This window comes from Taudactylus pleione, unplaced genomic scaffold (assembly GCF_031769625.1).
Source record: "Taudactylus pleione unplaced genomic scaffold, aTauple2 ptg000317l, whole genome shotgun sequence".
NCBI lineage: Eukaryota > Metazoa > Chordata > Amphibia > Anura > Myobatrachidae > Taudactylus > Taudactylus pleione.
Window position 1 is genome coordinate 5,325,071 of NW_028284718.1, and position 25,757 is coordinate 5,350,827.

The 25,757-nt window shown below is 31.7% G+C and overlaps 7 non-coding genes across 7 annotated transcripts; all 7 read left to right on the forward strand.

Moving 5' to 3' along the window:
* The first annotated feature begins 7,837 nt into the window (after positions 1 to 7,837).
* On the forward strand, positions 7,838 to 7,909 carry TRNAP-UGG (transfer RNA proline (anticodon UGG)). Its single transcript has one exon. It is a non-coding gene; the product is annotated as a tRNA-Pro (tRNA).
* Positions 7,910 to 9,606: 1,697 nt separating this feature from the next.
* Positions 9,607 to 9,678, forward strand: TRNAP-UGG (transfer RNA proline (anticodon UGG)). The gene has a single exon. It is a non-coding gene; the product is annotated as a tRNA-Pro (tRNA).
* Positions 9,679 to 11,375: 1,697 nt separating this feature from the next.
* TRNAP-UGG (transfer RNA proline (anticodon UGG)) lies at positions 11,376 to 11,447 on the forward strand. The gene has a single exon. It is a non-coding gene; the product is annotated as a tRNA-Pro (tRNA).
* A 1,696-nt stretch (positions 11,448 to 13,143) lies between these two features.
* On the forward strand, positions 13,144 to 13,215 carry TRNAP-UGG (transfer RNA proline (anticodon UGG)). Its single transcript has one exon. It is a non-coding gene; the product is annotated as a tRNA-Pro (tRNA).
* Positions 13,216 to 17,136: 3,921 nt separating this feature from the next.
* Positions 17,137 to 17,208, forward strand: TRNAP-UGG (transfer RNA proline (anticodon UGG)). The gene has a single exon. It is a non-coding gene; the product is annotated as a tRNA-Pro (tRNA).
* A 3,922-nt stretch (positions 17,209 to 21,130) lies between these two features.
* Positions 21,131 to 21,202, forward strand: TRNAP-UGG (transfer RNA proline (anticodon UGG)). Its single transcript has one exon. It is a non-coding gene; the product is annotated as a tRNA-Pro (tRNA).
* A 3,931-nt stretch (positions 21,203 to 25,133) lies between these two features.
* Positions 25,134 to 25,205, forward strand: TRNAP-UGG (transfer RNA proline (anticodon UGG)). The gene has a single exon. It is a non-coding gene; the product is annotated as a tRNA-Pro (tRNA).
* The last annotated feature ends 552 nt before the right edge of the window (positions 25,206 to 25,757 follow it).

A 25,757-nucleotide genomic window follows, 5' to 3' on the forward strand; every position in this document is an offset into this window, starting at 1 on the left:
TTTTTAGATTCTTTGACCTGGTTCCATTATCTTATTGAAGTCAATTTCCAGAGTGAATTTCAACTGAATATTGTTTTTTCAAAACTCTCAATATAGATTGGATTTACTTATTTGCACAATTGAATTTTGTTTTTTGTCAAACTGCTAAAATTATTTGTAATTACTTACCTGCACATAGCATGTGACATGTCTTGGGTTTTATCCATCAGAAAAACTCTGCTGGGCATCATAAAACTTTGCACAGCAATTTCCAAGCAAGTGTACTTAGAAAAATATTGACTATTAGGAAATATTTTATTTATGCTAATATTTCCACCTTGTATACATTAGTGACTGCTTTAAAATAATACAATTTTCACATAAAAACAGTTAAGAAATCAAATAAAACATGCTTACTTGATGACTCTATCATTCTCACTTTGGGTGCGAGAGGTCACGGGTTCAAATCCCGGACGAGCCCAAATTTATAGATTCTTTGACATGGTTCCATTATCTTATTGAAGTCAATTTCCAAGGTGAATTTCAACTGAATATTGTTTTTTCAAAACTCTCAAAATAGATTGGATTTACTTATTTGCACAATTGAATTTTGTTTTTTGTCAAACTGCTAAAATTATTTGTAAGTACTTATCTGAACATAGCATGTGACATGTCTTGGGTTTTATCCATCAGAAAAACTCTGCTGGGCATCATAAAACTTTGCACAGCAATTTCCAAGCAAGTATACTTAGAAAAATATTGACTATTAGGAAATATTTTATTTATGCTAATATTTCCACCTTGTATACATTAGTGACTGCTTTAAAATAATACAATTTTCACATAAAAACAGTTAAGAAATCAAATAAAACATGCTTACTTGATGACTCTATCATTCTCATTTTGGGTGCGAGAGGTCACAGGTTCAAATCCCGGACGAGCCCAAATTTTTAGATTCTTTGACATGGTTCCATTATCTTATTGAAGTCAATTTCCAGAGTGAATTTCAACTGAATATTGTTTTTTCAAAACTCTCAAAATAGATTGGATTTACTTATTTGCACAATTGAATTTTGTTTTTTGTCAAACTGCTAAAATTATTTGTAATTACTTACCTGCACATAGCATGTGACATGTCTTGGGTTTTATCCATCAGAAAAACTCTGCTGGGCATCTTAAAACTTTGCACAGCAATTTCCAAGCAAGTATACTTAGAAAAATATTGACTATTAGGAAATGTTTTATTTATGCTAATATTTCCACCTTGTATACATTAGTGACTGCTTTAAAATAATACAATTTTCACATAAAAACAGTTAAGAAATCAAATAAAACATGCTTACTTGATGACTCTATCATTCTCACTTTGGGTGCGAGAGGTCACGGGCTCAAATCCCGGACGAGCCCAAATTTACAGATTCTTTGACATGGTTCCATTATCTTATTGAAGTCAATTTCCAGAGTGAATTTCAACTGAATATTGTTTTTTCAAAACTCTCAAAATAGATTGGATTTACTTATTTGCACAATTGAATTTTGTTTTTGTCAAACTGCTAAAATTATTTGTAAGTACTTATCTGAACATAGCATGTGACATGTCTTGGGTTTTATCCATCAGAAAAACTCTGCTGGGCATCATAAAACTTTGCACAACAATTTCCAAGCAAGTATACTTAGAAAAATATTGACTATTAGGAAATATTTTATTTATGCTAATATTTCCACCTTGCATACATTAGTGACTGCTTTAAAATAATACAATTTTCACATAAAAACAGTTAAGAAATCAAATAAAACATGCTTACTTGATGACTCTATCATTCTCACTTTGGGTGCGAGAGGTCACGGGTTCAAATCCCGGACGAGCCCAAATTTTTAGATTCTTTGACATGGTTCCATTATCTGATTGAAGTCAATTTCCAGAGTGAATTTCAACTGAATATTGTTTTTTCAAAACTCTCAAAATAGATTGGATTTACTTATTTGCACAATTGAATTTTGTTTTTTGTCAAACTGCTAAAATTATTTGTAAGTACTTATCTGAACATAGCATGTGACATGTCTTGGGTTTTATCCATCAGAAAAACTCTGCTGGGCATCATAAAACTTTGCACAGCAATTTCCAAGCAAGTATACTTAGAAAAAAATTGACTATTAGGAAATATTTTATTTATGCTAATTTTTCCTCCTTGTACACATTAGTGACTGCTTTAAAAGAACACCATTTTCACATAAAATAGTTAAGAAATCAAATAAAACAGACTTGTTTCAGTTGGCTCGTTAGTCTAGGGGTATGATTCTTGCTTTGGGTGCGAGAGGTCCTGTGTTCAAATCCCCGACGAGCCCTCTATTTCTTTTTTACGGTGCTTCTCATGGTTTATATATATCTGATTTTCGCAATTGGCTAAGTTAATAGCATCAACTGAGTTTTGTTTTTGCCATACTCCCAATAGAATTTGTACATACTTATGAATCTTGCCTTCATCATTTTTCAATTGCCTTTCTTCTAGTTATGCATGATTTACACATAGCTTTTGACAAGTCTTGGGTTTTATCGATCAAACAAGTCCAAACTCTGTAGCCATTTTTAAATCTTGTCACTGCACTTTCCAAATAAGCACACAAAGAAAACTATCAATAGAATCTTACGGAAACATTTTAGTTGTTCTAAAAATAAGAGCATACTTATTCAAATTTCAACTGTATTGTGGTATATTAGGAAAACTGCAGTTTCCCTACTGTCTAGATAGCTTTGAATGTTTTAAAAGAATAGTCTCATTTTGAAACACAAAAAGTTCAAAAATGAAATTGCAAGGTTTTCTTTTGCCTTTCATCTTTGTCTGGAAGCATGATTTGTACATTGCATATGACAAGTCTTTAGCTTCGTCCATGAGAGAAGTCCAAACTCTGGAGGCACTCACAAATCTTGTCCCTGCACTTTTCCTATATGCATACTTAGAAAACTATCTACTGGACCATAAGGAAAAATTTTATTTATTCTACAAATTCATTTTTACATAAATGTGTATGGTGTTTTTAAAAACAAAAAGCTATTTTCTTTAAATCAATTGAAAAATCAATAGAAAAAATGTTCAGGTAGGTGGCCTGCAGGTCTAGGGTTATGATTCTCGCTTAGGGTGTGAGAGGTCCCAGGTTCAAATCATGGACGAGCCCAAATTTTCATTTTCTTTGACATAGTTCCATTATCTTATTGAAGTCAATTTCCTGAGTAAAATCTTCAACTGAATATTATTTTTTAAAAACTCACAAAATAGATTGGATTTACTTATTTGCACAATTGAATTTTGTTTTTTGTCAAACTGCTAAAATTATTTGTAATTACTTACCTGCACATAGCATGTGACATGTCTTGGGTTTTATCCATCAGAAAAACTCTGCTCGTCCTCATAAAACTTTGCACAGCAATTTCCAAGCAAGTATACTTAGAAAAATATTGACTATTAGGAAATATTTTATTTATGATAATATTTCCTCCTTGTATACATTAGTGACTGCTTTAAAATAATACAATTTTCACATAAAAACAGTTAAGAAATCAAATAAAACATGCTTACTTGATGACTCTTTGATTCTCACTTTGGGTGCGAGAGGTCACGGGTTCAAATCCCGGACAAGCCCAAATTTTTAGATTCTTTGACATGGTTCCATTATCTTATTGAAGTCAATTTCCAGAGTGAATTTTAACTGAATATTGTTTTTTCAAAACTCTCAAAATAGATTGGATTTACTTATTTGCAGAATTGAGTTTTGTTTTTTGTCAAACTGCTAAAATTATTTGTAAGTAAGTATCTGCACATAGCATGTGACATGTCTTGGGTTTTATCCATCAGAAAAACTCTGCTGGGCATCATAAAACTTTGCACAGCAATTTCCAAGCAAGTATACTTAGAAAAATATTGACTATTAGGAAACATTTTATTTATGCTAATATTTCCTCCTTGTTTATATATATCTGATTTTCTCAATTGGCTAAGTCAATAGCATCAACTGAGTTTTGTTTTTGCCATACTCCCAATATAATTTGTACATACTTATGAATCTTGCCTTCATCATTTTTCAATTGCCTTTCTTCTATTTATGCATGATTTACACATAGCTTTTGACAAGTCTTGGGTTTTATCGATCAGACAAGTCCAAACTCTGTAGCCATTTTTTAATCTTGTCACTGCACTTTCCAAATAAGCACACAAAGAAAACTATCAATAGAATCTTACGGAAACATTTTAGTTGTTCTAAAAATAAGAGCATACTTATTCAAATTTCAACTGTATTGTGGAATATTAGGAAAACTGCAGGTTCCCTACTGTCTAGATAGCTTTGAATGTTTTAAAAGAATAGTCTCATTTTGAAACACAAAACGTTCAAAAATGAAATTGCAAGGTTTTCTTTTGCCTTTCTTCTGTGTCTGGAAGCATGATTTGTACATTGCATATGACAAGTCTTTAGCTTCGTCCATGAGAGAAGTCCAAACTCTGTAGGCACTCACAAATCTTGTCTCTGCACTTTTCCTATATGCATACTTAGAAAACTATCTACTGGACCATAAGGAAATATTTTATTTATTCTACAAATTCATTTTTACATAAATGTATATGGTGTTTTTAAAAACAAAAAGCTATTTTCTTTAAATCAATTGAAAAATCAATAGAAAAATGTTCAGGTAGGTGGCTTGTTGGTCTGGGCTTATGATTCTCGCTTAGGGTGTGAGAGGTCCCAGGTTCAAATCATGGACGAGCCCAAATTTTCAGATTCTTTGACATAGTTCCATTATCTTATTGAAGACAATTTCCTGAGTAAAATCTTCAAAAGAATATTATTTTTTAAAAACTCACAAAATAGATTGGATTTACTTATTTGCACAATTGAATTTTGTTTTTTGTCAAACTGCTAAAATTATTTGTAATTACTTACCTACACAGAGCATTTGACATGTCTTGGGTTTTATCCATCAGAAAAACTCTGCTGGGCATCATAAAACTTTGCACAGCAATTTCCAAGCAAGTATACTTAGAAAAATATTGACTATTAGGAAACATTTTATTTATGATAATATTTCCACCTTGTATACATAAGTGACTGCTTTAAAATAATACAATTTTCACATAAAAACAGTTAAGAAATCAAATAAAACATGCTTACTTGATGACTCTATCATTCTCACTTTGGGTGCGAGAGGTCAAGGGTTCAAATCCTGGACGATCCCAAATTTTTAGATTCTTTGACATGGTTCCATTATCTTATTGAAGTCAATTTCCAGAGTGAATTTCAACTGAATATTGTTTTTTCAAAACTCTCAAAATAGATTGGATTTACTTATTTGCACAATTGAATTTTGTTTTTTGTCAAACTGCTAAAATTATTTGTAAGTACTTATCTGAACATAGCATGTGACATGTCTTGGGTTTTATCCATCAGAAAAACTCTGCTGGGCATCATAAAACTTTGCACAGCAATTTCCAAGCAAGTATACTTAGAAAAATATTGACTATTAGGAAATATTTTATTTATGCTAATTTTTCCTCCTTGTATACATTAGTGACTGCTTTAAAAGAACACCATTTTCACATAAAATAGTTAAGAAATCAAATAAAACAAACTTGTTTCATTTGGCTCGTTAGTCTAGGGGTATGATTCTTGCTTTGGGTGCGAGAGGTCCTGTGTTCAAATCCCCGACGAGCCCTCTATTTCTTTTTTACGGTGCTTCTCATGGTTTATATATATCTGATTTTCTCAATTGGCTAAGTTAATAGCATCAACTGAGTTTTGTTTTTGCCATACTCCCAATAGAATTTGTACATACTTATGAATCTTGCCTTCATCATTTTTCAATTGCCTTTCTTCAAAAGCATGATTTACACATAGCTTTTGACAAGTCTTGGGTTTTATCGATCAAACAAGTCCAAACTCTGTAGCCATTTTTAAATCTTGTCACTGCACTTTCCAAATAAGCACACAAAGAAAACTATCAATAGAATCTTACGGAAACATTTTAGTTGTTCTAAAAATAAGAGCATACTTATTCAAATTTCAACTGTATTGTGGTATATTAGGAAAACTGCAGGTTCCCTACTGTCTAGATAGCTTTGAATGTTTTAAAAGAATAGTCTCATTTTGAAACACAAAAAGTTCAAAAATGAAATTGCAAGGTTTTCTTTTGCCTTTCATCTTTGTCTGGAAGCATGATTTGTGCATTGCATATGACAAGTCTTTAGCTTCGTCCATGAGAGAAGTCCAAACTCTGGAGGCACTCACAAATCTTGTCCCTGCACTTTTCCTATATGCATACTTAGAAAACTATCTACTGGACCATAAGGAAAAATTTTATTTATTCTACAAATTCATTTTTACATAAATGTGTATGGTGTTTTTAAAAACAAAAAGCTATTTTCTTTAAATCAATTGAAAAATCAATAGAAAAATGTTCAGGTAGGTGGCCTGCAGGTCTAGGGTTATGATTCTCGCTTAGGGTGTGAGAGGTCCCAGGTTCAAATCATGGACGAGCCCAAATTTTCATTTTCTTTGACATAGTTCCATTATCTTATTGAAGTCAATTTCCTGAGTAAAATCTTCAAAAGAATATTATTTTTTAAAAACTCACAAAATAGATTGGATTTACTTATTTGCACAATTGAATTTTGTTTTTTGTCAAACTGCTAAAATTATTTGTAATTACTTACCTACACATAGCATTTGACATGTCTTGGGTTTTATCCATCAGAAAAACTCTGCTGGGCATCATAAAACTTTGCACAGCAATTTCCAAGCAAGTATACTTAGAAAAATATTGACTATTAGGAAACATTTTATTTATGCTAATATTTCCACCTTGTATACATTAGTGACTGCTTTAAAATAATACAATTTTCACATAAAAACATTTAAGAAATCAAATAAAACATGCTTACTTGATGACTCTTTGATTCTCACTTTGGGTGCGAGAGGTCACGGGTTCAAATCCCAGACAAGCCCACATTTTTAGATTCTTTGACATGGTTCCATTATCTTATTGAAGTCAATTTCCAGAGTGAATTTCAACTGAATATTGTTTTTTCAAAACTCTCAAAATAGATTGGATTTACTTATTTGCACAATTGAATCTTGTTTTTTGTCAAACTGCTAAAATTATTTGTAAGTACATATCTGCACATAGCATGTGACATGTCTTGGGTTTTATCCATCAGAAAAACTCTGCTGGGCATCATAAAACTTTGCACAGCAATTTCCAAGCAAGTATACTTAGAAAAATATTGACTATTAGGAAATATTTTATTTATGCTAATATTTCCACCTTGTATACATTAGTGACTGCTTTAAAATAAGACAATTTTCACATAAAAACAGTTAAGAAATCAAATAAAACATGCTTACTTGATGACTCTATGATTCTCACTTTGGGTGCGAGAGGTCACGGGTTCAAATCCCGGACAAGCCCAAATTTTTAGATTCTTTGACATGGTTCCATTATCTTATTGAAGTCAATTTCCAGAGTGAATTTCAACTGAATATTGTTTTTTCAAAACTCTCAAAATAGATTGGATTTACTTATTTGCACAATTGAGTTTTGTTTTTTGTCAAACTGCTAAAATTATTTGTAAGTAAGTATCTGCTATAGCATGTGACATGTCTTGGGTTTTATCCATCAGAAAAACTCTGCTGGGCATCATAAAACTTTGCACAGCAATTTCCAAGCAAGTATACTTAGAAAAATATTCACTATTAGGAAACATTTTATTTATGCTAATATTTCCTCCTTGTATACATTAGTGACTGCTTTAAAAGAATACCATTTTTACATAAAAACAGTTAAGAAATCAAATAAACCACACTTATTTCAGTTGGCTCGTTGGTCTAGGGGTATGATTCTCGCTTTGGGAGCGAGAGGTCTCGGGTTCAAATCCCGGACAAGCCCTCTATTTCTTTTGTATGGTGCATCTCATGGTTTATATATATCTGATTTTCTCAATTGGCTAAGTCAATAGCATCAACTGAGTTTTGTTTTTGCCATACTCCCAATATAATTTGTACATACTTATGAATCTTGCCTTCATCATTTTTCAATTGCCTTTCTTCTATTTATGCATGATTTACACATAGCTTTTGACAAGTCTTGGGTTTTATCGATCAGACAAGTCCAAACTCTGTAGCCATTTTTAAATCTTGTCACTGCACTTTCCAAATAAGCACACAAAGAAAACTATCAATAGAATCTTACGGAAACATTTTAATTGTTCTAAAAATAAGAGCATACTTATTCAAATTTCAACTGTATTGTGGAATATTAGGAAAACTGCAGGTTCCCTACTGTCTAGATAGCTTTGAATGTTTTAAAAGAATAGTCTCATTTTGAAACACAAAAAGTTCAAAAATGAAATTGCAAGGTTTTCTTTTGGCTTTCTTCTGTGTCTGGAAGCATGATTTGTACATTGCATATGACAAGTCTTTAGCTTCGTCCATGAGAGAAGTCCAAACTCTGTAGGCACTCACAAATCTTGTCTCTGCACTTTTCCTATATGCATACTTAGAAAACTATCTACTGGACCATAAGGAAATATTTTATTTATTCTACAAATTCATTTTTACATAAATGTATATGGTGTTTTTAAAAACAAAAAGCTATTTTCTTTAAATCAATTGAAAAATCAATAGAAAAATGTTCAGGTAGGTGGCTTGTTGGTCTGGGGTTATGATTCTCGCTTAGGGTGTGAGAGGTCCCAGGTTCAAATCATGGACGAGCCCAAATTTTCAGATTCTTTGACATAGTTCCATTATCTTATTGAAGACAATTTCCTGAGTAAAATCTTCAAAAGAATATTATTTTTTAAAAACTCACAAAATAGATTGGATTTACTTATTTGCACAATTGAATTTTGTTTTTTGTCAAACTGCTAAAATTATTTGTAATTACTTACCTACACATAGCATTTGACCTGTCTTGGGTTTTATCCATCAGAAAAACTCTGCTGGGCATCATAAAACTTTGCACAGCAATTTCCAAGCAAGTATACTTAGAAAAATATTGACTATTAGGAAACATTTTATTTATGCTAATATTTCCACCTTGTATACATAAGTGACTGCTTTAAAATAATACAATTTTCACATAAAAACAGTTAAGAAATCAAATAAAACATGCTTACTTGATGACTCTATCATTCTCACTTTGGGTGCGAGAGGTCAAGGGTTCAAATCCCGGACGATCCCAAATTTTTAGATTCTTTGACATGGTTCCATTATCTTATTGAAGTCAATTTCCAGAGTGAATTTCAACTGAATATTGTTTTTTCAAAACTCTCAAAATAGATTGGATTTACTTATTTGCACAATTGAATTTTGTTTTTTGTCAAACTGCTATAATTATTTGTAAGTACTTATCTGAACATAGCATGTGACATGTCTTGGGTTTTATCCATCAGAAAAACTCTGCTGGGCATCATAAAACTTTGCACAGCAATTTCCAAGCAAGTATACTTAGAAAAATATTGACTATTAGGAAATATTTTATTTATGCTAATTTTTCCTCCTTGTATACATTAGTGACTGCTTTAAAAGAACACCATTTTCACATAAAATAGTTAAGAAATCAAATAAAACAGACTTGTTTTACTTGGCTCGTTAGTCTAGGGGTATGATTCTCGCTTTGGGTGCGAGAGGTCCCGGGTTAAAATCCCGGACGAGCCCTCTATTTCTTTTGTATGGTGCATCTCATGGTTTATATATATCTGATTTTCTCAATTGGCTAAGTCAATAGCATCAACTGAGTTTTGTTTTTGCCATACTCCCAATATAATTTGTACATACTTATGAATCTTGCCTTCATCATTTTTCAATTGCCTTTCTTCTATTTATGCATGATTTACACATAGCTTTTGACAAGTCTTGGGTTTTATCGATCAGACAAGTCCAAACTCTGTAGCCATTTTTAAATCTTGTCACTGCACTTTCCAAATAAGCACACAAAGAAAACTATCAATAGAATCTTACGGAAACATTTTAATTGTTCTAAAAATAAGAGCATACTTATTCAAATTTCAACTGTATTGTGGAATATTAGGAAAACTGCAGGTTCCCTACTGTCTAGATAGCTTTGAATGTTTTAAAAGAATAGTCTCATTTTGAAACACAAAAAGTTCAAAAATGAAATTGCAAGGTTTTCTTTTGGCTTTCTTCTGTGTCTGGAAGCATGATTTGTACATTGCATATGACAAGTCTTTAGTTTCGTCCATGAGAGAAGTCCAAACTCTGTAGGCACTCACAAATCTTGTCTCTGCACTTTTCCTATATGCATACTTAGAAAACTATCTACTGGACCATAAGGAAATATTTTATTTATTCTACAAATTCATTTTTACATAAATGTATATGGTGTTTTTAAAAACAAAAAGCTATTTTCTTTAAATCAATTGAAAAATCAATAGAAAAATGTTCAGGTAGGTGGCTTGTTGGTCTGGGGTTATGATTCTCGCTTAGGGTGTGAGAGGTCCCAGGTTCAAATCATGGACGAGCCCAAATTTTCAGATTCTTTGACATAGTTCCATTATCTTATTGAAGACAATTTCCTGAGTAAAATCTTCAAAAGAATATTATTTTTTAAAAACTCACAAAATAGATTGGATTTACTTATTTGCACAATTGAATTTTGTTTTTTGTCAAACTGCTAAAATTATTTGTAATTACTTACCTACACATAGCATTTGACCTGTCTTGGGTTTTATCCATCAGAAAAACTCTGCTGGGCATCATAAAACTTTGCACAGCAATTTCCAAGCAAGTATAGTTAGAAAAATATTGACTATTAGGAAACATTTTATTTATGCTAATATTTCCACCTTGTATACATAAGTGACTGCTTTAAAATAATACAATTTTCACATAAAAACAGTTAAGAAATCAAATAAAACATGCTTACTTGATGACTCTATCATTCTCACTTTGGGTGCGAGAGGTCAAGGGTTCAAATCCCGGACGATCCCAAATTTTTAGATTCTTTGACATGGTTCCATTATCTTATTGAAGTCAATTTCCAGAGTGAATTTCAACTGAATATTGTTTTTTCAAAACTCTCAAAATAGATTGGATTTACTTATTTGCACAATTGAATTTTGTTTTTTGTCAAACTGCTATAATTATTTGTAAGTACTTATCTGAACATAGCATGTGACATGTCTTGGGTTTTATCCATCAGAAAAACTCTGCTGGGCATCATAAAACTTTGCACAGCAATTTCCAAGCAAGTATACTTAGAAAAATATTGACTATTAGGAAATATTTTATTTATGCTAATTTTTCCTCCTTGTATACATTAGTGACTGCTTTAAAAGAACACCATTTTCACATAAAATAGTTAAGAAATCAAATAAAACAGGCTTGTTTCACTTGGCTCGTTAGTCTAGGGGTATGATTCTCGCTTTGGGTGCGAGAGGTCCCGGGTTAAAATCCCGGACGAGCCCTCTATTTCTTTTGTATGGTGCATCTCATGGTTTATATATATCTGATTTTCTCAATTGGCTAAGTCAATAGCATCAACTGAGTTTTGTTTTTGCCATACTCCCAATATAATTTATACATACTTATGAATCTTGCCTTCATCATTTTTCAATTGCCTTTCTTCTATTTATGCATGATTTACACATAGCTTTTGACAAGTCTTGGGTTTTATCGATCAGACAAGTCCAAACTCTGTAGCCATTTTTAAATCTTGTCACTGCACTTTCCAAATAAGCACACAAAGAAAACTATCAATAGAATCTTACGGAAACATTTTAGTTGTTCTAAAAATAAGAGCATACTTATTCAAATTTCAACTGTATTGTGGTATATTAGGAAAACTGCAGGTTCCCTACTGTCTAGATAGCTTTGAATGTTTTAAAAGAATAGTCTCATTTTGAAACACAAAAAGTTCAAAAATGAAATTGCAAGGTTTTCTTTTGCCTTTCTTCTGTGTCTGGAAGCATGATTTGTACATTGCATATGACAAGTCTTTAGCTTCGTCCATGAGAGAAGTCCAAACTCTGTAGGCACTCACAAATCTTGTCTCTGCACTTTTCCTATATGCATACTTTGAAAACTATCTACTGGACCATAAGGAAATATTTTATTTATTCTACAAATTCATTTTTACATAAATGTATATGGTGTTTTTAAAAACAAAAAGCTATTTTCTTTAAATCAATTGAAAAATCAATAGAAAAATGTTCAGGTAGGTGGCTTGTTGGTCTGGGGTTATGATTCTCGCTTAGGGTGTGAGAGGTCCCAGGTTCAAATCATGGACGAGCCCAAATTTTCAGATTCTTTGACATAGTTCCATTATCTTATTGAAGACAATTTCCTGAGTAAAATCTTCAAAAGAATATTATTTTTTAAAAACTCACAAAATAGATTGGATTTACTTATTTGCACAATTGAATTTTGTTTTTGTCAAACTGCTAAAATTATTTGTAATTACTTACCTACACATAGCATTTGACCTGTCTTGGGTTTTATCCATCAGAAAAACTCTGCTGGGCATCATAAAACTTTGCACAGCAATTTCCAAGCAAGTATACTTAGAAAAATATTGACTATTAGGAAACATTTTATTTATGCTAATATTTCCACCTTGTATACATAAGTGACTGCTTTAAAATAATACAATTTTCACATAAAAACAGTTAAGAAATCAAATAAAACATGCTTACTTGATGACTCTATCATTCTCACTTTGGGTGCGAGAGGTCAAGGGTTCAAATCCCGGACGATCCCAAATTTTTAGATTCTTTGACATGGTTCCATTATCTTATTGAAGTTAATTTCCAGAGTGAATTTCAACTGAATATTGTTTTTTCAAAACTCTCAAAATAGATTGGATTTACTTATTTGCACAATTGAATTTTGTTTTTTGTCAAACTGCTATAATTATTTGTAAGTACTTATCTGAACATAGCATGTGACATGTCTTGGGTTTTATCCATCAGAAAAACTCTGCTGGGCATCATAAAACTTTGCACAGCAATTTCCAAGCAAGTATACTTAGAAAAATATTGACTATTAGGAAATATTTTATTTATGCTAATTTTTCCTCCTTGTATACATTAGTGACTGCTTTAAAAGAACACCATTTTCACATAAAATAGTTAAGAAATCAAATAAAACAGACTTGTTTCAGTTGGCTCGTTAGTCTAGGGGTATGATTCTCGCTTTGGGTGCGAGAGGTCCCGGGTTCAAATCCCGGACGAGCCCTTTTTTACGGTGCTTCTCATGGTTTATATATATCTGATTTTCTCAATTGGCTAAGTTAATAGCATCAACTGAGTTTTGTTTTTGCCATACTCCCAATAGAATTTGTACATACTTATGAATCTTGCCTTCATCATTTTTCAATTGCCTTTCTTCTAGTTATGCATGATTTAAACATAGCTTTTGACAAGTCTTGGGTTTTATCGATCAGACAAGTCCAAACTCTGTAGCCATTTTTAAATCTTGTCACTGCACTTTCCAAATAAGCACACAAAGAAAACTATCAATAGAATGTTACGGAAACATTTTAGTTGTTCTAAAAATAAGAGCATACTTATTCAAATTTCAACTGTATTGTGGTATATTAGGAAAACTGCAGGTTCCCTACTGTCTAGATAGCTTTGAATGTTTTAAAAGAATAGTCTCATTTTAAAACACAAAAAGTTCAAAAATGAAATTGCAAGGTTTTCTTTTGCCTTTCTTTTGTTTCTGGAAGCATGATTTGTACATTGCATATGACAAGTCTTTAGCTTCGTCCATGAGAGAAGTCCAAACTCTGGAGGCACTCACAAATCTTGTCCCTGCACTTTTCCTATATGCATATTTAGAAAACTATCTACTGGACCATAAGGAAATATTTTATTTATTCTACAAATTCATTTTTACATAAATGTATATGGTGTTTTTAAAAACAAAAAGCTATTTTCTTTAAATCAATTGAAAAATCAATAGAAAAATGTTCAGGTAGGTGGCTTGTTGGTCTAGGGTTAAGATTCTCGCTTAGGGTGTGAGAGGTCCCAGGTACAAATCAAGGACGAGCCCAAATTTTCAGATTCTTTGACATAGTTCCATTATCTTATTGAAGTCAATTTCCTGAGTAAAATCTTCAATTGAATATTATTTTTTAAAAACTCACAAAATAGATTGGATTTACTTATTTGCACAATTGAATTTTGTTTTTTGTGAAACTGCTAAAATTATTTGTAATTACTTACCTGCACATAGCATGTGACATGTCTTGGGTTTTATCCATCAGAAAAACTCTGCTGGGCTTCATAAAACTTTGCACAGCAATTTCCAAGCAAGTATACTTAGAAAAATATTGACTATTAGGAAATATTTTATTTATGCTAATATTTCCACCTTGTATACATTAGTGACTGCTTTAAAATAATACAATTTTCACATAAAAACAGTTAAGAAATTAAATAAAACATGCTTACTTGATGATTCTATGACTCTCACTTTGAGTGCGAGAGGTCCCGGGTTCAAATCCTGGACGAGCCCAACTTTTCAGATTCTTTGACATGGTTCCATTATCTTATTGAAGTCAATTTCCTGAGTGAATTTCAACTGAATGTTGTTTTTTCAAAACTCTCAAAATAGATTGGATTTACTTATTTGCACAATTGAATTTTGTTTTTTGTCAAACTGCTAAAATTATTTGTAAGTACTTATCTGCACATAGCATGTGACATGTCTTGGGTTTTATCCATCAGAAAAACTCTGCTGGGCATCATAAAATTTTGCACAGCAATTTCCAAGCAAGTATAGTTAGAAAAATATTGACTATTAGGAAATATTTTATTTATTCTAATATTTCCACCTTGTATACATTAGTGACAGCTTTAAAATAATACAATTTTCACATAAAAACAGTTAAGAAATCATATAAAACATGCTTACTTGATGATTCTATGACTCTCACTTTGGGTGCGAGAGGTCCCGCGTTCAAATCCCGGACGAGCCCAAATTTTTAGATTCTTTGACATGGTTCCATTATCTTACTGAAGTCAATTTCCAGAGAGAATTTCAACTGAATATTGTTTTTTCAAAACTCTCAAAATAGATTGGATTTACTTATTTGCACAATTGAATTTTGTTTTTTGTCAAACTGGTAAAATTATTTGTAAGTACTTATCTGCACATAGCATGTGACATGTCTTGGGTTTTATCCATCAGAAAAACTCTGCTGGGCATCATAAAACTTTGCACAGCAATTTCCAAGCAAGTATACTTAGAAAAATATTGACTATTAGGAAACATTTTATTTATGCTAATATTTCCTCCTTGTATACATTAGTGACTGCTTTAAAAGAATACCATTTTCACATAAAAACAGTTAAGAAATCAAATAAACTACACTTATTTCAGTTGTTTCGTTGGTCTAGGGGTATGATTCTCGCTTTGAGTGTGAGAGATCCCTGGTTCAAATCCCGGACAAGCCCTCTATTTCTTTTGTACGGTGCATCTCATGGTTTATATATATCTGATTTTCTCAATTGGCTAAGTCAATAGCATCAACTGAGTTTTGTTTTTGCCATACTCCCAATAGAATTTGTACATACTTATGAATCTTGCCTTCATCATTTTTCAATTGCCTTTCTTCTATTTATGCATGATTTACACATAGCTTTTGACAAGTCTTGGGTTTTATCGATCAGACAAGTCCAAACTCTGTAGCCATTTTAAAATCTTGTCACTGCACTTTCCAAATAAGCACACAAAGAAAACTATCAATAGAATCTTACGGAAACATTTTAGTTGTTCTAAAAATAAGAGCATACTTATTCAAATTTCAACTGTATTGTGGAATATTAGGAAAACTGCAGGTTCCCTACTGTCTAGATAGCTTTGGATATTTTAAAAGATTAGTCTCATTTTGAAACACAAAAAGTTCAAAAATGAAATTGCAAGGTTTTCTTTTGCCTTTCTTCTGTGTCTGGAAGCAGGATTTGTACATTGCATATGACAAGTCTTTAGCTTTGTCCATGAGAGAAGTCCAAACTCTGTAGGCACTCACAAATCTTGTCTCTGCACTTTTCCTATATGCATACTTTGAAAACTATCTACTGGACCATAAGGAAATATTTTATTTATTCTACAAATTCATTTTTACATAAATGTATATGGTGTTTTTAAAAACAAAAAGCTATTTTCTTTAAATCAATTGAAAAATCAATAGAAAAATGTTCAGGTAGGTGGCTTGTTGGTCTGGGGTTATGATTCTCGCTTAGGGTGTGAGAGGTCCCAGGTTCAAATCATGGACGAGCCCAAATTTTCAGATTCTTTGACATAGTTCCATTATCTTATTGAAGACAATTTCCTGAGTAAAATCTTCAAAAGAATATTATTTTTTAAAAACTCACAAAATAGATTGGATTTACTTATTTGCACAATTGAATTTTGTTTTTGTCAAACTGCTAAAATTATTTGTAATTACTTACCTACACATAGCATTTGACCTGTCTTGGGTTTTATCCATCAGAAAAACTCTGCTGGGCATCATAAAACTTTGCACAGCAATTTCCAAGCAAGTATACTTAGAAAAATATTGACTATTAGGAAACATTTTATTTATGCTAATATTTCCACCTTGTATACATAAGTGACTGCTTTAAAATAATACAATTTTCACATAAAAACAGTTAAGAAATCAAATAAAACATGCTTACTTGATGACTCTATCATTCTCACTTTGGGTGCGAGAGGTCAAGGGTTCAAATCCCGGACGATCCCAAATTTTTAGATTCTTTGACATGGTTCCATTATCTTATTGAAGTTAATTTCCAGAGTGAATTTCAACTGAATATTGTTTTTTCAAAACTCTCAAAATAGATTGGATTTACTTATTTGCACAATTGAATTTTGTTTTTTGTCAAACTGCTATAATTATTTGTAAGTACTTATCTGAACATAGCATGTGACATGTCTTGGGTTTTATCCATCAGAAAAACTCTGCTGGGCATCATAAAACTTTGCACAGCAATTTCCAAGCAAGTATACTTAGAAAAATATTGACTATTAGGAAATATTTTATTTATGCTAATTTTTCCTCCTTGTATACATTAGTGACTGCTTTAAAAGAACACCATTTTCACATAAAATAGTTAAGAAATCAAATAAAACAGACTTGTTTCAGTTGGCTCGTTAGTCTAGGGGTATGATTCTCGCTTTGGGTGCGAGAGGTCCTGGGTTCAAATCCCGGACGAGCCCTTTTTTACGGTGCTTCTCATGGTTTATATATATCTGATTTTCTCAATTGGCTAAGTTAATAGCATCAACTGAGTTTTGTTTTTGCCATACTCCCAATAGAATTTGTACATACTTATGAATCTTGCCTTCATCATTTTTCAATTGCCTTTCTTCTAGTTATGCATGATTTAAACATAGCTTTTGACAAGTCTTGGGTTTTATCGATCAGACAAGTCCAAACTCTGTAGCCATTTTTAAATCTTGTCACTGCACTTTCCAAATAAGCACACAAAGAAAACTATCAATAGAATGTTACGGAAACATTTTAGTTGTTCTAAAAATAAGAGCATACTTATTCAAATTTCAACTGTATTGTGGTATATTAGGAAAACTGCAGGTTCCCTACTGTCTAGATAGCTTTGAATGTTTTAAAAGAATAGTCTCATTTTAAAACACAAAAAGTTCAAAAATGAAATTGCAAGGTTTTCTTTTGCCTTTCTTTTGTTTCTGGAAGCATGATTTGTACATTGCATATGACAAGTCTTTAGCTTCGTCCATGAGAGAAGTCCAAACTCTGGAGGCACTCACAAATCTTGTCCCTGCACTTTTCCTATATGCATATTTAGAAAACTATCTACTGGACCATAAGGAAATATTTTATTTATTCTACAAATTCATTTTTACATAAATGTATATGGTGTTTTTAAAAACAAAAAGCTATTTTCTTTAAATCAATTGAAAAATCAATAGAAAAATGTTCAGGTAGGTGGCTTGTTGGTCTAGGGTTAAGATTCTCGCTTAGGGTGTGAGAGGTCCCAGGTACAAATCAAGGACGAGCCCAAATTTTCAGATTCTTTGACATAGTTCCATTATCTTATTGAAGTCAATTTCCTGAGTAAAATCTTCAATTGAATATTATTTTTTAAAAACTCACAAAATAGATTGGATTTACTTATTTGCACAATTGAATTTTGTTTTTTGTGAAACTGCTAAAATTATTTGTAATTACTTACCTGCACATAGCATGTGACATGTCTTGGGTTTTATCCATCAGAAAAACTCTGCTGGGCTTCATAAAACTTTGCACAGCAATTTCCAAGCAAGTATACTTAGAAAAATATTGACTATTAGGAAATATTTTATTTATGCTAATATTTCCACCTTGTATACATTAGTGACTGCTTTAAAATAATACAATTTTCACATAAAAACAGTTAAGAAATCAAATAAAACATGCTTACTTGATGATTCTATGACTCTCACTTTGAGTGCGAGAGGTCCCGGGTTCAAATCCTGGACGAGCCCAACTTTTCAGATTCTTTGACATGGTTCCATTATCTTATTGAAGTCAATTTCCTGAGTGAATTTCAACTGAATGTTGTTTTTTCAAAACTCTCAAAATAGATTGGATTTACTTATTTGCACAATTGAATTTTGTTTTTTGTCAAACTGCTAAAATTATTTGTAAGTACTTATCTGCACATAGCATGTGACATGTCTTGGGTTTTATCCATCAGAAAAACTCTGCTGGGCATCATAAAATTTTGCACAGCAATTTCCAAGCAAGTATAGTTAGAAAAATATTGACTATTAGGAAATATTTTATTTATTCTAATATTTCCACCTTGTATACATTAGTGACAGCTTTAAAATAATACAATTTTCACATAAAAACAGTTAAGAAATCATATAAAACATGCTTACTTGATGATTCTATGACTCTCACTTTGGGTGCGAGAGGTCCCGCGTTCAAATCCCGGACGAGCCCAAATTTTTAGATTCTTTGACATGGTTCCATTATCTTACTGAAGTCAATTTCCAGAGAGAATTTCAACTGAATATTGTTTTTTCAAAACTCTCAAAATAGATTGGATTTACTTATTTGCACAATTGAATTTTGTTTTTTGTCAAACTGGTAAAATTATTTGTAAGTACTTATCTGCACATAGCATGTGACATGTCTTGGGTTTTATCCATCAGAAAAACTCTGCTGGGCATCATAAAACTTTGCACAGCAATTTCCAAGCAAGTATACTTAGAAAAATATTGACTATTAGGAAACATTTTATTTATGCTAATATTTCCTCCTTGTATACATTAGTGACTACTTTAAAAGAATACCATTTTCACATAAAAACAGTTAAGAAATCAAATAAACTACACTTATTTCAGTTGTTTCGTTGGTCTAGGGGTATGATTCTCGCTTTGAGTGTGAGAGATCCCTGGTTCAAATCCCGGACAAGCCCTCTATTTCTTTTGTACGGTGCATCTCATGGTTTATATATATCTGATTTTCTCAATTGGCTAAGTCAATAGCATCAACTGAGTTTTGTTTTTGCCATACTCCCAATAGAATTTGTACATACTTATGAATCTTGCCTTCATCATTTTTCAATTGCCTTTCTTCTATTTATGCATGATTTACACATAGCTTTTGACAAGTCTTGGGTTTTATCGATCAGACAAGTCCAAACTCTGTAGCCATTTTAAAATCTTGTCACTGCACTTTCCAAATAAGCACACAAAGAAAACTATCAATAGAATCTTACGGAAACATTTTAGTTGTTCTAAAAATAAGAGCATACTTATTCAAATTTCAACTGTATTGTGGAATATTAGGAAAACTGCAGGTTCCCTACTGTCTAGATAGCTTTGGATGTTTTAAAAGAATAGTCTCATTTTGAAACACAAAAAGTTCAAAAATGAAATTGCAAGGTTTTCTTTTGCCTTTCTTCTGTGTCTGGAAGCAGGATTTGTACATTGCATATGACAAGTCTTTAGCTTTGTCCATGAGAGAAGTCCAAACTCTGTAGGCACTCACAAATCTTGTCCCTGCACTTTTCCTATATGCATACTTAGAAAACTATCTACTGGACCATAAGGAAATATTTTATTTATTCTACAAATTCATTTTTACATAAATGTATATGGTGTTTTTAAAAACAAAAAGCTATTTTCATTAAATCAATTGAAAAATCAATAGAAAAATGTTCAGGAAGGTGGCTTGTTGGTCTAGGGTTAAGATTCTCACTTAGGGTGTGAGAGGTCCCAGGTTCAAATCATGGACGAGCCCAAATTTTCAGATTCTTTGACATAGTTCCATTATCTTATTGAAGACAATTTCCTGAGTAAAATCTTCAAAAGAATATTATTTTTTAAAAACTCACAAAATAGATTGGATTTACTTATTTGCACAATTGAATTTTGTTTTTTGTCAAACTGCTAAAATTATTTGTAATTACTTACCTACACATAGCATTTGACTTGTCTTGGGTTTTATCCATCAGAAAAACTCTGCTGGGCATCATAAAACTTTGCACAGCAATTTCCAAGCAAGTATACTTAGAAAAATATTGACTATTAGGAAACATTTTATTTATGCTAATATTTCCACCTTGTATACATAAGTGACTGCTTTAAAATAATACAATTTTCACATAAAAACAGTTAAGAAATCAAATAAAACATGCTTACTTGATGACTCTATCATTCTCACTTTGGGTGCGAGAGGTCAAGGGTTCAAATCCCGGAAGATCCCAAATTTTTTGATTCTTTGACATGGTTCCATTATCTTATTGAAGTCAATTTCCAGAGTGAATTTCAACTGAATATTGTTTTTTCAAAACTCTCAAAATAGATTGTATTTACTTATTTGCACAATTGAATTTTGTTTTTTGTCAAACTGCTATAATTATTTGTAAGTACTTATTTGAACATAGCATGTGACATGTCTTGGGTTTTATCCATCAGAAAAACTCTGCTGGGCATCATAAAACTTTGCACAGCAATTTCCAAGCAAGTATACTTAGAAAAATATTGACTATTAGGAAATATTTTATTTATGCTAATTTTTCCTCCTTGTATACATTAGTGACTGCTTTAAAAGAACACCATTTTCACATAAAATAGTTAAGAAATCAAATAAAACAGACTTGTTTCAGTTGGCTCGTTAGTCTAGGGGTATGATTCTCGCTTTGGGTGCGAGAGGTCCCGGGTTCAAATCCCGGACGAGCCCTCTATTTCTTTTTTTACGGTGCTTCTCATGGTTTATATATATCTGATTTTCTCAATTGGCTAAGTTAATAGCATCAACTGAGTTTTGTTTTTGCTATACTCCCAATAGAATTTGTACATACTTATGAATCTTGCCTTCATCATTTTTCAATTGCCTTTCTTCTATTTATGCATGATTTAAACATAGCTTTTGACAAGTCTTGGGTTTTATCGATCAGACAAGTCCAAACTCTGTAGCCATTTTTAAATCTTGTCACTGCACTTTCCAAATAAGCACACAAAGAAAACTATCAATAGAATCTTACGGAAACATTTTAGTTGTTCTAAAAATAAGAGCATACTTATTCAAATTTCAACTGTATTGTGGTATATTAGGAAAACTGCAGGTTCCCTACTGTCTATATAGCTTTGAATGTTTTAAAAGAATAGTCTCATTTTAAAACACAAAAAGTTCAAAAATGAAATTGCAAGGTTTTCTTTTGCCTTTCTTTTGTTTCTGGAAGCATGATTTGTACATTGCATATGACAAGTCTTTAGCTTCGTCCATGAGAGAAGTCCAAACTCTGGAGGCACTCACAAATCTTGTCCCTGCACTTTTCCTATATGCATATTTAGAAAACTATCTACTGGACCATAAGGAAATATTTTATTTATTCTACAAATTCATTTTTACATAAATGTATATGGTGTTTTTAAAAACAAAAAGCTATTTTCTTTAAATCAATTGAAAAATCAATAGAAAAAAGTTCAGGTAGGTGGCTTGTTGGTCTAGGGTTAAGATTCTCGCTTAGGGTGTGAGAGGTCCCAGGTACAAATCAAGGACGAGCACAAATTTTCAGATTCTTTGACATAGTTCCATTATCTTATTGAAGTCAATTTCCTGAGTAAAATCTTCAATTGAATATTATTTTTTAAAAACTCACAAAATAGATTGGATTTACTTATTTGCACAATTGAATTTTGTTTTTTGTGAAACTGCTAAAATTATTTGTAATTACTTACCTGCACATAGCATGTGACATGTCTTGGGTTTTATCCATCAGAAAAACTCTGCTGGGCTTCATAAAACTTTGCACAGCAATTTCCAAGCAAGTATACTTAGAAAAATATTGACTATTAGGAAATATTTTATTTATGCTAATATTTCCACCTTGTATACATTAGTGACTGCTTTAAAATAATACAATTTTCACATAAAAACAGTTAAGAAATCAAATAAAACATGCTTACTTGATGATTCTATGACTCTCACTTTGAGTGCGAGAGGTCCCGGGTTCAAATCCTGGACGAGCCCAACTTTTCAGATTCTTTGACATGGTTCCATTATCTTATTGAAGTCAATTTCCTGAGTGAATTTCAACTGAATGTTGTTTTTTCAAAACTCTCAAAATAGATTGGATTTACTTATTTGCACAATTGAATTTTGTTTTTTGTCAAACTGCTAAAATTATTTGTAAGTACTTATCTGCACATAGCATGTGACATGTCTTGGGTTTTATCCATCAGAAAAACTCTGCTGGGCATCATAAAATTTTGCACAGCAATTTCCAAGCAAGTATAGTTAGAAAAATATTGACTATTAGGAAATATTTTATTTATTCTAATATTTCCACCTTGTATACATTAGTGACAGCTTTAAAATAATACAATTTTCACCATAAAAACAGTTAAGAAATCATATAAAACATGCTTACTTGATGATTCTATGACTCTCACTTTGGGTGCGAGAGGTCCCGGGTTCAAATCCCGGACGAGCCCAAATTTTTAGATTCTTTGACATGGTTCCATTATCTTACTGAAGTCAATTTCCAGAGAGAATTTCAACTGAATATTGTTTTTTCAAAACTCTCAAAATAGATTGGATTACTTATTTGCACAATTGAATTTTGTTTTTTGTCAAACTGGTAAAATTATTTGTAAGTACTTATCTGCACATAGCATGTGACATGTCTTGGGTTTCATCCATCAGAAAAACTCTGCTGGGCATCATAAAACTTTGCACAGCAATTTCCAAGCAAGTATACTTAGAAAAATATTGACTATTAGGAAACATTTTATTTATGCTAATATTTCCTCCTTGTATACATTAGTGACTGCTTTAAAAGAATACCATTTTCACATAAAAACAGTTAAGAAATCAAATAAACTACACTTATTTCAGTTGTTTCGTTGGTCTAGGGGTATGATTCTCGCTTTGAGTGTGAGAGATCCCTGGTTCAAATCCCGGACAAGCCCTCTATTTCTTTTGTACGGTGCATCTCATGGTTTATATATATCTGATTTTCTCAATTGGCTAAGTCAATAGCATCAACTGAGTTTTGTTTTTGCCATACTCCCAATAGAATTTGTACATACTTATGAATCTTGCCTTCATCATTTTTCAATTGCCTTTCTTCTATTTATGCATGATTTACACATAGCTTTTGACAAGTCTTGGGTTTTATCGATCAGACAAGTCCAAACTCTGTAGCCATTTTAAAATCTTGTCACTGCACTTTCCAAATAAGCACACAAAGAAAACTATCAATAGAATCTTACGGAAACATTTTAGTTGTTCTAAAAATAAGAGCATACTTATTCAAATTTCAACTGTATTGTGGAATATTAGGAAAACTGCAGGTTCCCTACTGTCTAGATAGCTTTGGATGTTTTAAAAGAATAGTCTCATTTTGAAACACAAAAAGTTCAAAAATGAAATTGCAAGGTTTTCTTTTGCCTTTCTTCTGTGTCTGGAAGCAGGATTTGTACATTGCATATGACAAGTCTTTAGCTTTGTCCATGAGAGAAGTCCAAACTCTGTAGGCACTCACAAATCTTGTCCCTGCACTTTTCCTATATGCATACTTAGAAAACTATCTACTGGACCATAAGGAAATATTTTATTTATTCTACAAATTCATTTTTACATAAATGTATATGGTGTTTTTAAAAACAAAAAGCTATTTTCATTAAATCAATTGAAAAATCAATAGAAAAATGTTCAGGTAGGTGGCTTGTTGGTCTAGGGTTAAGATTCTCACTTAGGGTGTGAGAGGTCCCAGGTTCAAATCATGGACGAGCCCAAATTTTCAGATTCTTTGACATAGTTCCATTATCTTATTGAAGACAATTTCCTGAGTAAAATCTTCAAAAGAATATTATTTTTTAAAAACTCACAAAATAGATTGGATTTACTTATTTGCACAATTGAATTTTGTTTTTTGTCAAACTGCTAAAATTATTTGTAATTACTTACCTACACATAGCATTTGACTTGTCTTGGGTTTTATCCATCAGAAAAACTCTGCTGGGCATCATAAAACTTTGCACAGCAATTTCCAAGCAAGTATACTTAGAAAAATATTGACTATTAGGAAACATTTTATTTATGCTAATATTTCCACCTTGTATACATAAGTGACTGCTTTAAAATAATACAATTTTCACATAAAAACAGTTAAGAAATCAAATAAAACATGCTTACTTGATGACTCTATCATTCTCACTTTGGGTGCGAGAGGTCAAGGGTTCAAATCCCGGAAGATCCCAAATTTTTAGATTCTTTGACATGGTTCCATTATCTTATTGAAGTCAATTTCCAGAGTGAATTTCAACTGAATATTGTTTTTTCAAAACTCTCAAAATAGATTGTATTTACTTATTTGCACAATTGAATTTTGTTTTTTGTCAAACTGCTATAATTATTTGTAAGTACTTATTTGAACATAGCATGTGACATGTCTTGGGTTTTATCCATCAGAAAAACTCTGCTGGGCATCATAAAACTTTGCACAGCAATTTCCAAGCAAGTATACTTAGAAAAATATTGACTATTAGGAAATATTTTATTTATGCTAATTTTTCCTCCTTGTATACATTAGTGACTGCTTTAAAAGAACACCATTTTCACATAAAATAGTTAAGAAATCAAATAAAACAGACTTGTTTCAGTTGGCTCGTTAGTCTAGGGGTATGATTCTCGCTTTGGGTTCGAGAGGTCCCGGGTTCAAATCCCGGACGAGCCCTCTATTTCTTTTTTACGGTGCTTCTCATGGTTTATATATATCTGATTTTCTCAATTGGCTAAGTTAATAGCATCAACTGAGTTTTGTTTTTGCTATACTCCCAATAGAATTTGTACATACTTATGAATCTTGCCTTCATCATTTTTCAATTGCCTTTCTTCTATTTATGCATGATTTAAACATAGCTTTTGACAAGTCTTGGGTTTTATCGATCAGACAAGTCCAAACTCTGTAGCCATTTTTAAATCTTGTCACTGCACTTTCCAAATAAGCACACAAAGAAAACTATCAATAGAATCTTACGGAAACATTTTAGTTGTTCTAAAAATAAGAGCATACTTATTCAAATTTCAACTGTATTGTGGTATATTAGGAAAACTGCAGGTTCCCTACTGTCTATATAGCTTTGAATGTTTTAAAAGAATAGTCTCATTTTAAAACACAAAAAGTTCAAAAATGAAATTGCAAGGTTTTCTTTTGCCTTTCTTTTGTTTCTGGAAGCATGATTTGTACATTGCATATGACAAGTCTTTAGCTTCGTCCATGAGAGAA